We start from the raw sequence: 16,359 nt of genomic DNA, 5'->3' as shown, positions 1-16,359 counted from the left end.
CACCTTCCATGCCTGCCCCATAGCAGGTTCCTACAGAGGCCAGACATAATTACTGGGATTCAGGCACACTGAAGCCAGGCCCTGATCCTGCCTGCTTCCCCTTCCTGCCAATTTATTATTTAATACAAATATTGTTCAATCGTAAAGAAGAATGTTGTGAAGTCTTTTTCAGGAAGTGACCAGATTCAGGTCACTCAGGTCAAGCCTAGTGGTCTGAATGACCTGAGGTCTAGTCACTAGTACATGACTTTATGACCTTGGGTAAGTTTTCTCATCTATAAAATGGGCAGTTTTGGTGAGACAATCTCTAAGATACCTTTAAATCAAAAAATTCTAGCCTATTAGTAGATAGTGGATATTCTGGATCCTAAAATAGAGATTTTGTTTTTCATATGAGTTTGGTATTGGATTTTTACAGTGAAGGATAGAAAAAATTAATAAAGAGAAATCAAGATTGTTTTTTAGAAGAATGGAAACTTTAGGAATAATCAAATCACACTGATCAAACAAAAAACAGCAAGCAAACAACACTTTCAAATTTATCCCCACTTACATTTTTATTGTGTATGGATTATTTAGGAGTTCCCAAATATTTCAGCATTGTAAGTTGATGCAGGGGTGGAAATAAACGTTTTCTTCAGCATCTAATATGTAGCAGGAGTTGTGTGCTAAGAGTATTTGGCTTCGTAGTAAGACTGTAAAGGTAATGGCATTCCCTTTTAGAGATGTGGAAGCTGAAGCTCAGCTAGTTAAAATAAATTATCTAGTGATCTATGGCAGAAGTTCTCAAAGCGCCCCATTCCCCACCCTAATATCGTTGGCATCACCTAGACATTTGATAGAATTGCAAATTCTCAGGCTCCACCCAGACCTACTAAATCACAGACTCTGAAGGTGGGGCCAGAGATGACTTTTTAACCAGACCTCCAGCTAACCTCGGAAACCACCAGACAAGGGAGTTAAGAAACTAGGAATCAATCTGATATCCTAACTTGAACTCTCCACTACCCAGGATTATTACAAAATTCCAATTTGCCCAACTCATTTCTGATTGCTTTTCTTTATATTGCTTTCAAAGGTGCTTTGCAGGTGGCGAATATTGCAATCTTTTTTTTTTTTTCTTTTTTTTTTTCAGATTCATTGGAGGTAGATGAGAGACTTGAAACAATCATTTCAAGTTTGGGAGTCAAAAGGAAAAGTGAAAATTTTCAAGTAGACACATGACAATAATGTATATAATACTAACATATTATGTCTGCAGGTGAGGAATGAACTGGATGATCTATGAGGTCTCCCTCATCCTAGGAATTGATGGATTTGATTTTACCAGTGACTTATCACTCCTTTATATCTACAAATTTGTATCAGCATGTTTCTTCCAAGATGTAGATTTGGGAATATCATACTTTTTTTTACACACAAATCTTCATAGAGCTTTATTTGTAATAGCCAAAACCTGAGAACAATCCAAATGCCCCTCAATGGGTATACGGTTAAACAAACTGGTACATCCATACCATGGAATACTACTCAGCAACAAAAAAGAATGAACTAGAGACACACACAACAGCTTGGATAGACCTCAAGGGATTTATGCTGAGTGAAAAAGCCAACCTGGAAAAGTTACACATTAAATAACACATTTATACACCACTCTTGAAACAGTAAAAATTATAAAGATGGAGAGCAGATTAGTTGCCAGGGATTAGAGACTGGGGACGGGGTAGGGAGGGAGCTACGTAGCTGTTGGTAGCATGATGTAGTCTTGTGAACAAACTATCTGTATCTTGACTGTGGTAGTCACATGAATCTACACATGTAATAAAATTACATAGAACTAATTACACACACACGTATATAATTGCATGCTTTCAAAATTGGTGAAATCTTAATAAAGTTGATGGATTATCTCAATGTCAACTTCTTGATTGTAATGTTATACTACAGCTAAGCAAGATGTTACTATTGAGGTAAACTGAGTAAAGGGTACACAGAACCTCTATGTACTATATCTTACGGTTATATCTTAACTGTATCTAAATCAATGATTATCCGAAAATGAAAAAAATTAATGGTAAGGAAGTTCAGAAAAAAAGAGTATATATTACATCCACTTGAGGAAATCAAGACAGGCTATGGCGAGGAGGCAACATCTGAACTACACTATAGATCTCGATATAATCCAGTCACTCTATGGTTAATAAGGTTTATCATTTTTTTAAATTGAAGTGAAAAGTTAGAATAAACTCTCACAGTGACAGACCACCTTGACAAATATGTTTTGGAATGATCCCAATGAAACTTTTTGTGTAGAATCAGAATATTTTTAAAAAACTAGCACAGAGAATATGCTACAATTGTAAAATCTCACATATGCAATCAAAGTGAGGGAAGGTTTTACTTATTTTACTTACTTCCCCACCTCCATTTCCACCACAATGCTTAGCGGTAGGTGATTAACAATATTTACTGGACAAATAAAGTTAGAACCTGGAATTATTTGGCAATTTTCCTTTAGCTTTAAATTTTATGTGTGTTGATGTAAAATTAACCTACATGAGGTTGAAACCGTAAGACAGTTTTATAATAGCTTTGCCATAGAATTACATTTGTAAACAAGGAAGCTTTTGACTTCAATGTTATAGTTCTTGCCACTTGCAAAGGTATCAATAAGAATGTACTTTTCCTTTCTATTCTGCTTTCAGAATACAAATTTACACACTTCTTATCCTTTCTCTGTCTTTTCCCTATACAGGAAATTGAGGAGACTACTGATCAAATTCTTTAGTCCTGTGGATAACAGTAGACAAAAATGTGGTGATGAGGTCCTCAGTTAGTCCTACACATTCGTAATAGAGTTTCATCCTCATTGCCCTGAGATGATGTCAAATTCTCATGACTTTACAAGAACTAAAGTTCAGGTGGGTGTAGGCTGTAAGTGTTGACTGTGGTCACATTTTTAGGGATGATGAAATTTGCCATTTTTCTTCCAGAAATGTTTCTCTGAGGCAAAACAGTTTTATCTAGAATTTGGAGCTGTCTGAAATCATTTTTTATTTACTGAAATATGTTACTTGACTCAGAAGTTTCTCTTACACTAGTACATACTCTAACTCAGCCTTGATATTCAGTTCACTAACTGCTGTCTTTTTATGAAGTTGTCAGTTCCGGAGAATAGGATATTTGGGTTAAGCGTGGTGGTGGGGCGTTACAAGAGCAATTACTTTACATAAAATGTATAGTTTAGTGATTTTTTTTTAATTTAGAGGGAGTTTGCAAACTTATAAGGCTGCAAACTATCTCAATCTTATATTTCCTGTGTGCAACACAATATATCATATTTTTGTTATTCAATATCTCTTGGGATTTTTTTGTATTATACATATGTGAAATTTATTTAGAGGATTCAATAAGATATTCATTATACAAAATCACAAAAGAACTAGGATATAATTAGCCAATGTGGTTAAGGATTATAATGCAAACTGCCCCTAAACATTTAGCATTGGCTGATTGGCATACTGGATAAACAAACACTGGTTTAAATCCCAGTTAGTTCGAACACTTACCAACTGTGAAGTTATTTAGCCTTTGAGCACCACTTTTCACTCCCATGAAATGGAGATGTAAATAAAGCCTATGCATGCAAAGCATTTGTGAGAGAATTAAATTAGACAGTCCACGTAATATACTAGCCCAGTGCTTCATACACAGTTAGGGTTCAATAGATGGTAGTCATTATTCTTACTAGTTTATATATAGTGTGACACAAGGAAGCACTAGAACACTAAAATATTCAAAGCTAAATATATGACTAAAAGGCAGCCCAAGTGAACTCCCAGTGCAAATTAAAAATAATCTCAGAATATTAGAATGGTGCTTGAGCTAGCAAGGAAGTCTCTACTGCTCATCCTAGGATTGTGTGGTTCCTGTCTATCAAGAACTTACCTGAAACTAAGAGAAACCCTGGGAATGAGGAAGGACTGTTGTTGTTTCTTTATAGTTGAAGGAAAGGAACACTTCTAAAAAGAACACAGAAACGGAAGGCTTCCAGCTGTGAGGAATTCCCTCCCTGGTTTAAAAGGTCATTGACTGTTTGCAAAAGGAGTTGTTAGATACTGTTTGCACAGTGCAAATCAAAAGGAGTTGGGAGCAAGTCCATAGGTTAATGAGACATTAGGCAGCCTTATGATGTGAAATAGGAAATACACTTTCCCCTTCCATCCTCAATTTTCCACCAACTTTTATGTAAAGAAGTGACTTAGGCAGACAAGGAGTCTCAAAAGCAGGCAACTGGGCAGAGAAAATCTTATCTTGGATTTTCCAAGGAGCACCCATTGCACTATTAAAATTAATACTATTTCTTGGTGAGGCCAATTTAATGCATCATTGCTTCTAATTGTGTGCTTAACATACACCTCTTTGAACATTTAGACTGGGATGTAAATAAATGTTAGCATTCACACATCTAATTAATTTTCACCAGAAAATTCATTACAATATCACTCCATACAGACTTATCTTCATTAACTGTTATGCAGCCCTTCATAATGCAATGTTTCCTGAAATATTATATATTGGGCAGTGGCAGTACAGCAGGCTGAAAAAGAAATAACAAAAAGCTGTCTTAAACGAAAAATTAGAAACTTCACATGGATTTGTAATTTAAGCTCTACTTGCTTTGATTATAGGAAAAGATAGCCCATTAGAGTTTGTAGGCAAACTTCTAGAAAACCTGCAGTTTTGATTCATTTAAGTCTCACAAACATGGTATAATTTTTAGCCTTGCTCTGAATGTTTACTACATCTACAAAATTCCAAGAACTCTGTTGAAATTTTATCTTTAAATTTGTTTTTCTTTTAACTTTGTGTAATGTTTCTTTAAACCACATCTTAGTGGTTATGCCTTAGAAGGCTACGAGCTAAAATAAAACCCTGAAATGGTTTAGCATCCTAAGAATACATGCAATTTAAGATTTCAAGTCTAAGCCATGATGTTGAGCATGGCCATCTCCTCTGGGCAGAGACTCTTTTTGACAAAGGCTCAGTTAAAATGTGGCTGTAAAATATATACCATGCAATGAAAATGGCGAGACTGAATGTCATGGCCTAGCTGAGAGAAAGGGGGATGTCTTAAATTCAGGCTTCTGAATGTTATAGAAGGTTTTTGTTAAATTTTTTAATTTTTTTAGAGACAGAGTCTTGCTCTGTTGCCCAGGCTGGAGTGCAGTGGCGTGATCTTGGCTCATTGCAAGCTCTGCCTTCCGGGTTCACGCCATTCTCCTGCCTCTACCTCCCGAGTAGCTGGGACTACGGGACTACAGGCGTCTGCCACTACGCCTGGCTAATTTTTTGTATTTTTAGTAGAGATGGGGTTTCACCGTGTTAGCCAGCATGGTCTCGATCTCCTGACCTCGTGATCCACCCGCCTTGGCCTCCTAAAGTGCTGGGATTACAATGCGTGAGCCACCGTGCCCGGCCTATAGAAGTTATTCTTAAAAAAATTTAATTTCACATTAAATTTGGAGCCATTTTCACTGAATGTAATTTAGGTCGTGGGTCTTAAATTATTTGTTTTTCTTAATGAATCATAATCATTCTTTTCTGTAAAAATTCAAATTTCCAGCTCTACACAGTGTTTAGAAAAATCTCTGGATATTCCTTAAGCATCATTTTAAGTCCTTCATCAAGCATTTATTTATAAAAATAGCACTGTACAATTATTTTGTGCTTTTTACATTAAAACATTTTCATATGTATTATTATGTTTTGTTGAGTTCAACAGAGGGTCAAGCATTGAACAGGAAAGAAACAAAAGAACTAACTGCTTTTCCTATCAGCATCTATGGGCAGAGAAAGTCTTATGTTGGATTTTCCAAGGAGCTTCTGTTGCACTATTCAAATTAATACTATTTCTTGGTGAGGCCAATTTAACGCCTCACCAAGGTATGAAGAAACAAAACATACCTTCTGCTAGATAATACTGGACCATATATAATCAACGCAGACAGTGTGTGATAATCCTGTTTGCTTTGTAGAAATGGAAACATTCTTCTTTGCTCACTAGAAGCATATGAGGACCTATATTCAGCACCATTCCAGCACAATATTGAACAAATTATAGTTCTCGTGTTTGAAGCAGCAGCTGCCTTTGGCTGGCTGATTACTGGACAGAAGGATTAAGTATCATATCGCACATGCCTGTCTTATAACAGACTCTTAAATGTTTGTGTTCATGTATTCATTCCGCAAATCTTAGTTACAGAGCAAGTTTTTCCTGAGAAAGTGAGATTTGAGTCCAGATGTGAAGATGTGGAGTATGTGAATAGGATGATCAAGCGTGTGTGGTGTGAGGAAGTTTTTCTAACAGAGGGAAGGGCGTGTGCAGAAACTCCCAGTGGGAGGGAGCACGATTCTGCCATTGCCCAGAAGGAAAGTCAGCGTCTGGATGCAAAACTTTCTGGGCAGAGGGGCCCCAGGCCAGGCTCCACCAGTAAGGCAGTCACGTGGGGTTTTGGTGCCATTAGAAAACTACATCTTCATGCAGAAGCGAGCAGAAGCTACTGAAAGGTCTTAAGCAGAGGAAAGACATATTTAAAAGCTCTTTGCTGTAATCTTAATCTTTTCTAGGTCCTTGTCTTAGTCTGTTCAGGTCGCTAAACTACAATACCACAGACTGGGTGGCCTATAAACAAGAGAAATTTATTCCTCACATTCCACCAGCCGGAACTCCCAGATTCCAGAGTGTCAGGCATGGTTGGGTTCCAAAGAGGTCCAGTTTCCTGGTTCATCATCTTGTTGTGTCCTGCATGGAGCAAGGGGCAAAAATTTCCCTTGGGCTTCTTTTATAAGGGCACTAATCCGTGCATAAAAGCTCCACCTTCATGACGTAATTTCCTCCACAAAGCCTGCTCTCCTAATATTGTACCACTGGGGGAGAGAATTTCAACATATGAATCTGGGGGTACACAAATATGCAGACCGTAACAGTCACTAAAAGAGAAGCACAAAATTATAAAAACTTTCTAAAATAGTTTTCACTAGTCCAGCACAGTGGCTCACATCTGTAATTCCAGTACTTCGGGAGGCAGAGGTGGGAGGATTGTTTGAGGCCAGGAGTCTGAGATAAGGCTGGGAAACGAGAGACACACCTGCTCTACAAAACATAAGAAAAAATTTAGCCAGGTGTTGTGGGCGCATGCCTGTAGTCCCAGCTATCTGGGAGGCTGAGACAGGAGGATTGTCTGCACTCAGGAGTTTGAGGCCACAGTGAGCGATGATCGTGCCACTGCACTCCAGAATGGGCAACAGAAAAAGACTTCAATTCCAAAAACAAACAAACAAAAAAACTCATTTTTTTCCTTTAAAAATTTATTAAATGAAATTGATACACTTCTCAGAATAGTACCTGACCATACTGCCAACTCGAATTGTCTTGGAAGATGTAGCAAGTTTCCAGTGACAGGGATCTCCAATCTTACTGCTTAAGTTAAAAAACGTCTATTATTAAAACTGGACTAAAGAGATGGTTTAAATTACTGCATTTGGTGTCAAAAAACAGACTGTTTTCAACATGTGGAGAGTCTATACATCATCTTTTTATATCCCAAACAACTTAGTTTTCCAATGTTTTCAGTAATATACTTTCCCTTGAATAGAACAGCTCAATTTACACAATAGATATCTCAATTGCAGAAATGTGAACCGCAACTTTCTTAAAATTTGGCTATAATAAAGTTTACATCTCACATGTACACTTCAAAGATAATTCTGAAGACAGATTAATAGTAGCAGTAACTTTCAAAAGTATTTGAGGTCTTTCTTGTGTAACTTGACAACGACATGTCTTAAACAGCAAAGAATGTCTTCAAGGCTAATCAGGCATCTGAATACTAAAGAAAATGAAAAACTGACTCACGGAAAGAAATGTTTCTAAAATCTAAAGTAAGGTTTGTCCAACTCTCACAGTAATCTTAGCCAATCAAAGGTTGCCAATTTTTTGTTACATGTAACATCTTAAAGACGGTTCTTTTCAAATCCATCACCAGCATTTCCACAATTGTTAGAAACAAATTCCAAGGCTCTACCGCAGACCTCTTTAATCAGCAAACTCTGGGGTACAGCTTGCAATTAACAAAAGTGTGTGTTAAAAATCCCTCCAGGTTCTCAAGTTTGAAACCCATTGACCAAGGAGAAAACACATCCTTCAGAAATCATATTGTGTCCAGAATTGCTGGATTCTTCCTCTCGCTTACTTCAAGAATGAAGCCGCGAACCCTCGCGGCGAGTGCTACAGTTCTTAAGGATGGTGTCTGGAGTTTGCTCCTTCAGACGTTCAGTTGTGTCTGGAGTTTTTTCCTTGTGGTGGACTCGTGGTCTCACTGACTTCAAGAGTGAAGTTGCACATCTCCAGGATGAGTATTACAGCTCTTAAATCCAGGACGTCCAGAGTTGTTCCTCCCTCCTGGTAGCTTCATGGTCTCGCTGGATGCACACGTGATGCTACAACTCTTTGCAGTGTTAGAGCTCATAAAAGCACCTCGGACGCAAACCAAACAAACAAACAAACAAAACTCTGCCCAAAAAGCAAAACAACAAACATTCCACAACACAAAAACCCACTCTATCAGCTTCTCACTGCTGGCGCGGGCAGCCTGCTTTTATTCCCTTATCTGACCCCACCCACATTCTGCTGATTGGTCCATTTTACAGAGAGCTGATTGGTCTACTTTACACAGAGCTGATTGGTCCGTTTTGACAGACTGCTGATTGGTGCGTTTACAATCCCTGAGCTAGACACAGTGCTAGACAGAGAAGTTCTCCAAGTCCCCACTAGATCAGCTAGATACAGAGTACTGATTGGTGTGTTTACAAACCTTGAGCTAGACAGAGGGTGCTGATTGGTGCATTTACAAACCTTGAGCTAGACACAGAGAGCTTATTGGTGTATTTACAATCCCTTAGCTAGACATATAGGTTCTCCAAGTCCCCACTAGACTCAGGAACCCAGCTGGCTTCACCTAGTGGATCCTGCACCGGGGCGCAGGTGGAGCTGCCTGCCAGTCTTGTGCTGTGTGCCAGTACTTCTCAGCCCTTGGATGGTTGATCTTCTCAGCCCTTGGGCAGTTGAGGGGACCAGGCACCACGGAGCAGCCGGCCGTTCTCACCAGGAAGGCTCGGGCCCAGCAGGAGCCCAAGGCAGGGCTCCGGCATGGCGGGCTGCAGGTACTGAGCCCTAACCCGAGGGGAGGCAACTGAGGCCTGGTGAGAATTCGAGCGCAGTGCAGGCAGGCCGGCACTGCTCCGGGACCCCGTGCACTCTCCGCAGCTGCTGGCCCGGGTGCTAAGCCCCTCACTGTGCAGGGTGTGGGGGGCCCCATCAAGCCCACGCCCACCTGGAACTCACGCTGGCCTAGGAGTAGCACGCACAGCCCTAGTTCCCGCCGGTGCCTCTCCCTCCACACCTCCCCACAAGCAGAGGGAGCCGGCTCCAACCTTGGCCAGCCCAGAGAGGGACTCCCACAGTGCAGAGGCAGGCTGAAGGGCTCCTCAAGCGCAGCCAGAGTGGATGCTGAGGTCAAGGAAGCGCAGACAACAAGGGCTGCTAGCACGTTGTCACCTCTCAGTATCTTCAGCTGGTCAAGTCCTACTTTACTGAAATAGCTTTTAGTGTTACAAAAGATAAAGAGGGAAACATTATAGCCCAGAACCATTTCCCTCTTCTTGCCTGATAGAACCCTTCTCTGAACAGCCAATACGCTTTGGGGAATTCTAGTGGGTCCCTGCTGCAGAGATGGACCCTGATTAGGCTAAGCCAATGATGGCAATCCCAGCCCCTTACCAGATAATGGTTCAGAGATATTGTAGGTCTGAACCAATTTGAGCTATTGAAATCCATAAAAGATGGTTTACTATTTGGGCAAGGAATTTCATGATTCTTAAGAGCCAAAGGGAGCTATTTGTCTCTTCCACTGCAAGTAAATATAGATGCTACCAGCAGACATCCTTGAGCTTAGGAGAAGCAGCCACGAGATGAAATGGGCACACCATGGGTTGTACAGAGCTGAATGTCTGAAAGGACCTGAATTCTTGATGACATTATGACCACTGGATTCGCTCCCCGTGAACAGCCTTATGTTAGGCTTTTCTGTAATATATCTCAATGCCCTTCCTCACTCTTGAAGACAGCTACAGATGCAGCTTGCAACCAAAAGCATCTTAACATATTAGATCTTCCCTAATAAACAACGAGCCACCCAGAGACAGGTCATCGATTTAATTTTCTTTATATCCTGAGAGTCCAGATCAACACCTGGCAGATAGTGATCGCCTAATAGACTTTTGTTGAAAGAATAGAAATCTGAATACATTTACATTTTGTAAGGATATTCTACTTACCAGAGCATCCAAAGAGGTAGAAATGTAATGGAATTACTTAAGAAATAGTTTTCTTCAGAATGCATTTATTTTGTGCTAGTTTTCAAACAGATTGATACTGAAAACTGTAATGAGGAGGCCTTTTATCTGGGATAGAAAAAAATAGGTCTACCTATGTTTTACTTTTAGTAGGTTAAAACTTGAACATGAGATGAAAATAACCACTGCTTTTAATCATTAAGAATGTGTTCCTAATAAACCTACAGCTTAAAAAACACGAACAACTCCCTGCTTTGCCATCAATTCCATTACTTACTTTCAGTTTTTCCTTTCTTTTCTTGGCAGATGCTCTTAATTGCTCACAAGTATGGATGAGAAGTGATTATACATTTCAGATGTAATAACATCAGAGAAAAGGAGAAACAGACTGAGCTTCTTTATCACTTAAGGGGTTCTGTGGCTTCATTTTTGCTTTCTACCCGTTCTCATGTTAGTGAAAACCTCCAAATTAGAGTGATCTTTACCTAGCTACTCTTGTGTGCTATGGGGCCCTTCCCAGGGCAGATAGAAAATAAAAGACTTGAACCCTCCCTAAAGTGACCCCTATAAGGGCACACAGGGGTAGGACTAAGACTGAAACCCACCTCTTCATCTGTGGAGAGCCAGAACCCCAGGTCCTTCAAACAGTGAGGTGGCATCGATTCCTCCAGCAAGCGTGTATCGAGCACTTGGCATATCGCAGTCGTGACTTTTAGGCTCAAAATTTTCTCCACCTACCAAATATGCCCAAAATGGTGAGTTTCCCCCTTTTGATAAGATGTGACTCTAATGCTTCCTGAATTGAAATTTCAGCTTAATTTCCAGCTACAAATGGCAAATCTTGTTATTCGAATACTTTTGCTCCTCCTTAGCCACACGTGATTTCAATGCCACTTAACAGTGAAGTTATTCCTTAAATGTGTGGGCATAATAAGAAGTTGCTTTTCTGTGTTTAATTACATAAATGAGTAAATCACACTTTCACTACCTGAGAACAGTGGAGTGTAATGGCTTTGGGGAATGACTCCCATCTTGAGCTCTCTTCCTTATTTATACCTGTCCGTTATATCTTTTTGTTAGGCGCTCCTTTAGAGTGTTTACCTCATGTCCCTTTACGGCATTTTAAACTCAAGCATATTAAGATGTGAATGTATGAAAGTTTACATGGGCACTTTGTGTGTGTATGGGTGGGGGCTATTTGCATTTTAAAGGGGTGAAACCCTTTCTGCAGAACTTCTAGCATTTGCAATCTGACAAAGGAGCTAATGGAGGCAAGGGTGGCGGTACTCTCTTGAGTCAGCTGAACAGTCCTTGGGCACATTTTCACCCAGCCACGAGGCTGCCCTTTGGGATGACATACCTCACTAAAAATAAAATGAAAACACCCAATGGCAATGAAGACAGGATCAAGATTTACGTATTTGGGACATGATAAAATAGGAAGGCAATTTAAATTTTGCCATTGTTATTACACTTGTTGTTAGACACCTAAAAGCAAAGCTAGGTTCTGCCAGTTGCAAATACAGCTGCCCTCCAAGCAAGTGAGAACTCTTGCTTGCTCATGGATTGTTCTGGGAGTTAGTGAAGACTGGCTGATAAACCTTCATATGTTCTCTATAAAGAGTTGTTTACTATGAATGATTGTGTGAAGAGCTGTCACCCCAGGCTAATCAGAGGGGGCTTCTTACCACACCCCACTATTCTACAAGACACCAGGGTCATACATGCACTGCAACTGTCTTGCTCTGTGTGTCATACCTGAACCACTGAAAATGTAAGAATCTAAGTGCTCCCAGGAAACCCAATGACTTTGACTACACACCAGCAGTACAGTGGGCCTCTTAGCCATAAGCCAATTAAGGCAATTAGTGCTATTTAATGTGAAATGTTCTCCAATACACACACTGGCAGGAATATTAAAAAATACAAGCATCAAGAATTCTGATTTATTTTCCTGTTGCTCGGGCCAGCTGCTGAGTGCCAAGCAGCACTGTATGTGCTCCTGGCATAACTTGATTAATAATCTTGGCAAACAAAGAATCCTTCAACAAATAGCAGTAGCCTTTTGATTATATCGTGCCAGAGATAATAATTGCTTCAAATTGACTGTAGTGGAGTCTATTTGCTCCTGCATAATGAAAAAAAAAGATCATATAACAGCTTGATTATAAAAATGAACGACATACTGGAAACCTACCAAGAATTCTCCCAAATTGGATATTTTAATTGTTTTACCTCACTTTCTGATCCAGGCCAAATTCATTTAAGAAAAATTTTACATACCAAAATCTCTATGAAACAGGGAGATTTCCAAGCCTACTGGCAATAATTCACTTAGAGTTAATGAATGTGAAAATGTTTTTTTAAGCTACATAAAAATATAATATTATTATTATTATTGGAACAATATTTAATTCATCAAAATTCCAGTATACTGAAAAGTTTGAATTGGTTCTTACAAGTCTGGAAAAGGAGACTTGACCTGTCCTTTCTGTTAGAAGTGGGAATTGTGTGGACTATACCTTTGCATGTAGGTATTCTACAATTATTTCATTTTAAATATGGATTGTGCTTAGGAATGAAAATATGGAAGTGTGCCTTTGATTATTGCCATTAATCTCATAGTTACCATTTGCTGAGCAACTACTGTTTCAAACACTGGGCTATACAGTTAACAAATATTATCCAATTTAATCTTCACAACAATCCTATTCTTTCCACACTTTGCACATAGTAGGTACAAGATAAAGATTTGTTGCATGAATAGAGTTAAGTAACTTCCTTGACATCACAAGCAGGTGGACCACCATTTCAATCAACTGCAGTGCCCTTTCAGTAGCTTTTCTCTGAAATTCCTTGTCTATGCTTATTTTTTCCCTTTTCAGGAGTGACACTTTGAAGGTTCTAAGTTCTAATGGTCCCCAAACGGGGCTAAATGCAGCCATACTAGGAGTTCCTCCAGGTACATATTCTTCAGGCATCCAGGCAATGTGAAATCTTCTGAATGTACCACTGACACCTATAGGTAATGACAATGGCTAATTGTCCTCAAGACTCAGCAGAAGGAACTGCTCTGGTGACATTTCAAACATGCTCAATGTGAGGTCGCCAACACCACAAAGGACCTGATGGCAGAAGACAAGTCAGCTGGGACACAGTTTGAATTTAGCTAAAAGGATCCAACACTCTTGCCCAAACAATTTTCTTCTTTCCTTTTTCTTTTGAGATAGAGTCTCGCTCTTGTCACCCAGGCTGGAGTGCAGCAGCACGATGTCTGCTCACTGCAACCTCCACCTCCTGGGTTCAAGCAATTATCCTGCCTCAGCCTCCCAAGTAGCTGAGTTTACAGGGGCCCACCACCACCCCTGGCTAATTTTTTTTTTTTTTTTGTATTTTTAGTAGAGACAGGGTTTTGCCATTTTGGCCAGGCTGGTCTCGAACTCCTGACCTCAGGTGATCCACCTGCCTCAGCCTCTCAAATTGCTGGGATTACAGGCGTGAGCCACTGTACCCGGCCCCAAACAATTTTCTTAATGAACATTCTACTTAGAAAAGTCTGTCATTTTGAATTTTCCATATTTGTGACCGAGTGACCCACATTCTTAATGCTGATCATGGCCAGTCCTACCTAGGTCACATTTGGAAGGGAATTAGGTTTCCGTATGGCATCTTCTCTACACCGTTTCAGCACCCCATTTTCTCTCCACCTGCTGCAAGCACCACCTCGCCCCCATCTATCACCTTAGCAGCCTAGTTTATTAAAAATGAAATTAAAATAATTATTTTAAAATATTTTAGCCATGAAATCCTTGCCCAAATATATGCTTACTTGGAAGCTCAAATAAAAGAAACAAGCCTCTCAAGAGTATGGGAATAAAGTTCCAGGATACTAACTCAATATCAACTCAATGATGCTTACACCTGAATAGGAAATCTTTCTAGATCTTATCTCAATGTCCACTTTATTTCAGAGTTCACAGATGAACACAACAACTCAAATGACCTGTTTTCTGAATCTCTCTGTGCTATTAGTCAAGGACCTGGCTCAAGTCTAATTCTTCTTTGCTTTTACATTTGGATTTACCTTTTCTGCTCAGATAAACTGTAAACTCCGTCATGGCAAACATATGGCCTTTTACTTATTTTCTGTTTATTTAAGTAGAAGATTCTGTCTATAGTAAATGATTTACCAGAAGTACACCTTAGAAAATATTGTCATCAAGTTAAAGCAAAACAGAAAGATAAAACAGAGATATTCTGTTTTGATGACACCTGCTGCTTTTACTTTTTTTTTTGAAACAGAGTCTCACTCTGTCGCCCAGGCTGGAGTGCAGTGGTGCTATCTCAGCTCACTGCAACCTCCACCTCCTGGGTTCAAGCGATTCTTCTGCCTCAGCCTCCCGAGTAGCTTGAACTACAGGCACCCACCACCATGCCCGGCTGATTTTTGTATTTTTAGTAGAGACAAGGTTTCACGGTGTTAGCCAGGGTGGTCTCCATCTCCTGACCTCGTGATCCGCCCACCTCGGATCCGCCCACCTCCTCCCAAAGTGCTGGGATTACAGGTGTGAGCCACTGCGCCCGGCCCCTGCTGCCTACTTTCTTGTACCCCTCTAGTTTGGGTGATAGCTAGAGCACTGGGTAAAGACAGAGAGCCAACCGAAGTTGAAACTGGACACCTCAACTTACTGTGAGACTGTGGGCAATTATATTTACCTTTCAGTGCCTCAGTTTCCTAATCTGTTAAATGGACATAAAGGCTTCATCAACTAATTATGAGGATTTAAGGATACTGCATATATGAAGCATATAGTAGACACTCAATAACTTTATACCCACTACACTCTCCTCTTTTGAATCCTTTGGCACATGTGACCCACTGTTTCAGACACTGGGCTATACAGTTAGCAGATATCCAATTTAATCTTCACAACACCTCTATCAGTTAGATATTCTTTCTGCACTTTACACATAGTAGGTATAGGGTAAAGGTTTGTTGTCCACAGGTTTCTTACTATAGGTTAATTGGGTAAACAAACAAAACTCCCTTTTACTAACAGAATTACAGGCTCCTGTTCTGAGATTCAGTGTCCTCTATTGCACTGTTCTGGATACAAGTGAGGTAGGAGGCAGGCAGGACTAGTTTCAGAACCAGATTGAAGACTGGCCAAAACTTGGAAGAGGGGCCCAAAGCACCTCTCGCTGCCCATCACCCTAAGACACTACCACCAGTGCCATAATAGTTTACCAGTGCCATGGCTGTGCATGAAAGTCACTGCCCCTTGTCATGGCAACACTTGGAAGCTACCACTGGTTTTCTAGCTATTTCTGAATAACGCATCCCTTAATTAGAATGTCATTTAAAGTGGGTTTATGACTGGAAATGTCGTAATGCTGCTCCTCTCAGTGCACTGCCTGTGAGGTAACCCTGCTCTGCAGAAGCAGTCACAGAGCTGCAACACCGCCCATGCCTTAAAAAAGCTGCTTTCTTCAGCCACTGGCTCACTCTTGAATTCTCTCCTGAATGAAGAACCTGCCCTGCATGACAAACATTATGGATTGCACTACTCTACGTGGTTGTGTACATGTATGATGAGTTGATTGTGTGTGTGGGTGGCAGTAGGGGAAATCTTCCTCTTTGGTGGAAGAGCAGGCAAGAAACAGAGCATTGTTTATTCTTCCTCATCTAGCCATCCTTCCTGCTCCCACTACAGAGAGTTGACTTGGTTTGACCTTTCCTCTATTTGATTATAGTAGTTCAAAAAATATTAAAATGAGACAGTTTCTCCTTAGTGAAGGATTTTAGCATGGTTTTGTAGAACAGGGCTCACACATTAATGTGCTTAAGAGTCATTGGGGATCTTGTCAGAGTGCAGATTCCAAGTCAGTAGGAGCTGTGGGGTGGGACCTGTGGTTCTCTTTCCTTCCTTCCTTCCTTAATTC

This window comes from Mandrillus leucophaeus, unplaced genomic scaffold (assembly GCF_000951045.1).
Source record: "Mandrillus leucophaeus isolate KB7577 unplaced genomic scaffold, Mleu.le_1.0 Scaffold318, whole genome shotgun sequence".
Lineage (NCBI taxonomy): Eukaryota > Metazoa > Chordata > Mammalia > Primates > Cercopithecidae > Mandrillus > Mandrillus leucophaeus.
The sequence above is the reverse complement of the archived record's forward strand: the minus strand, read 5'-3'. Positions refer to the sequence as shown.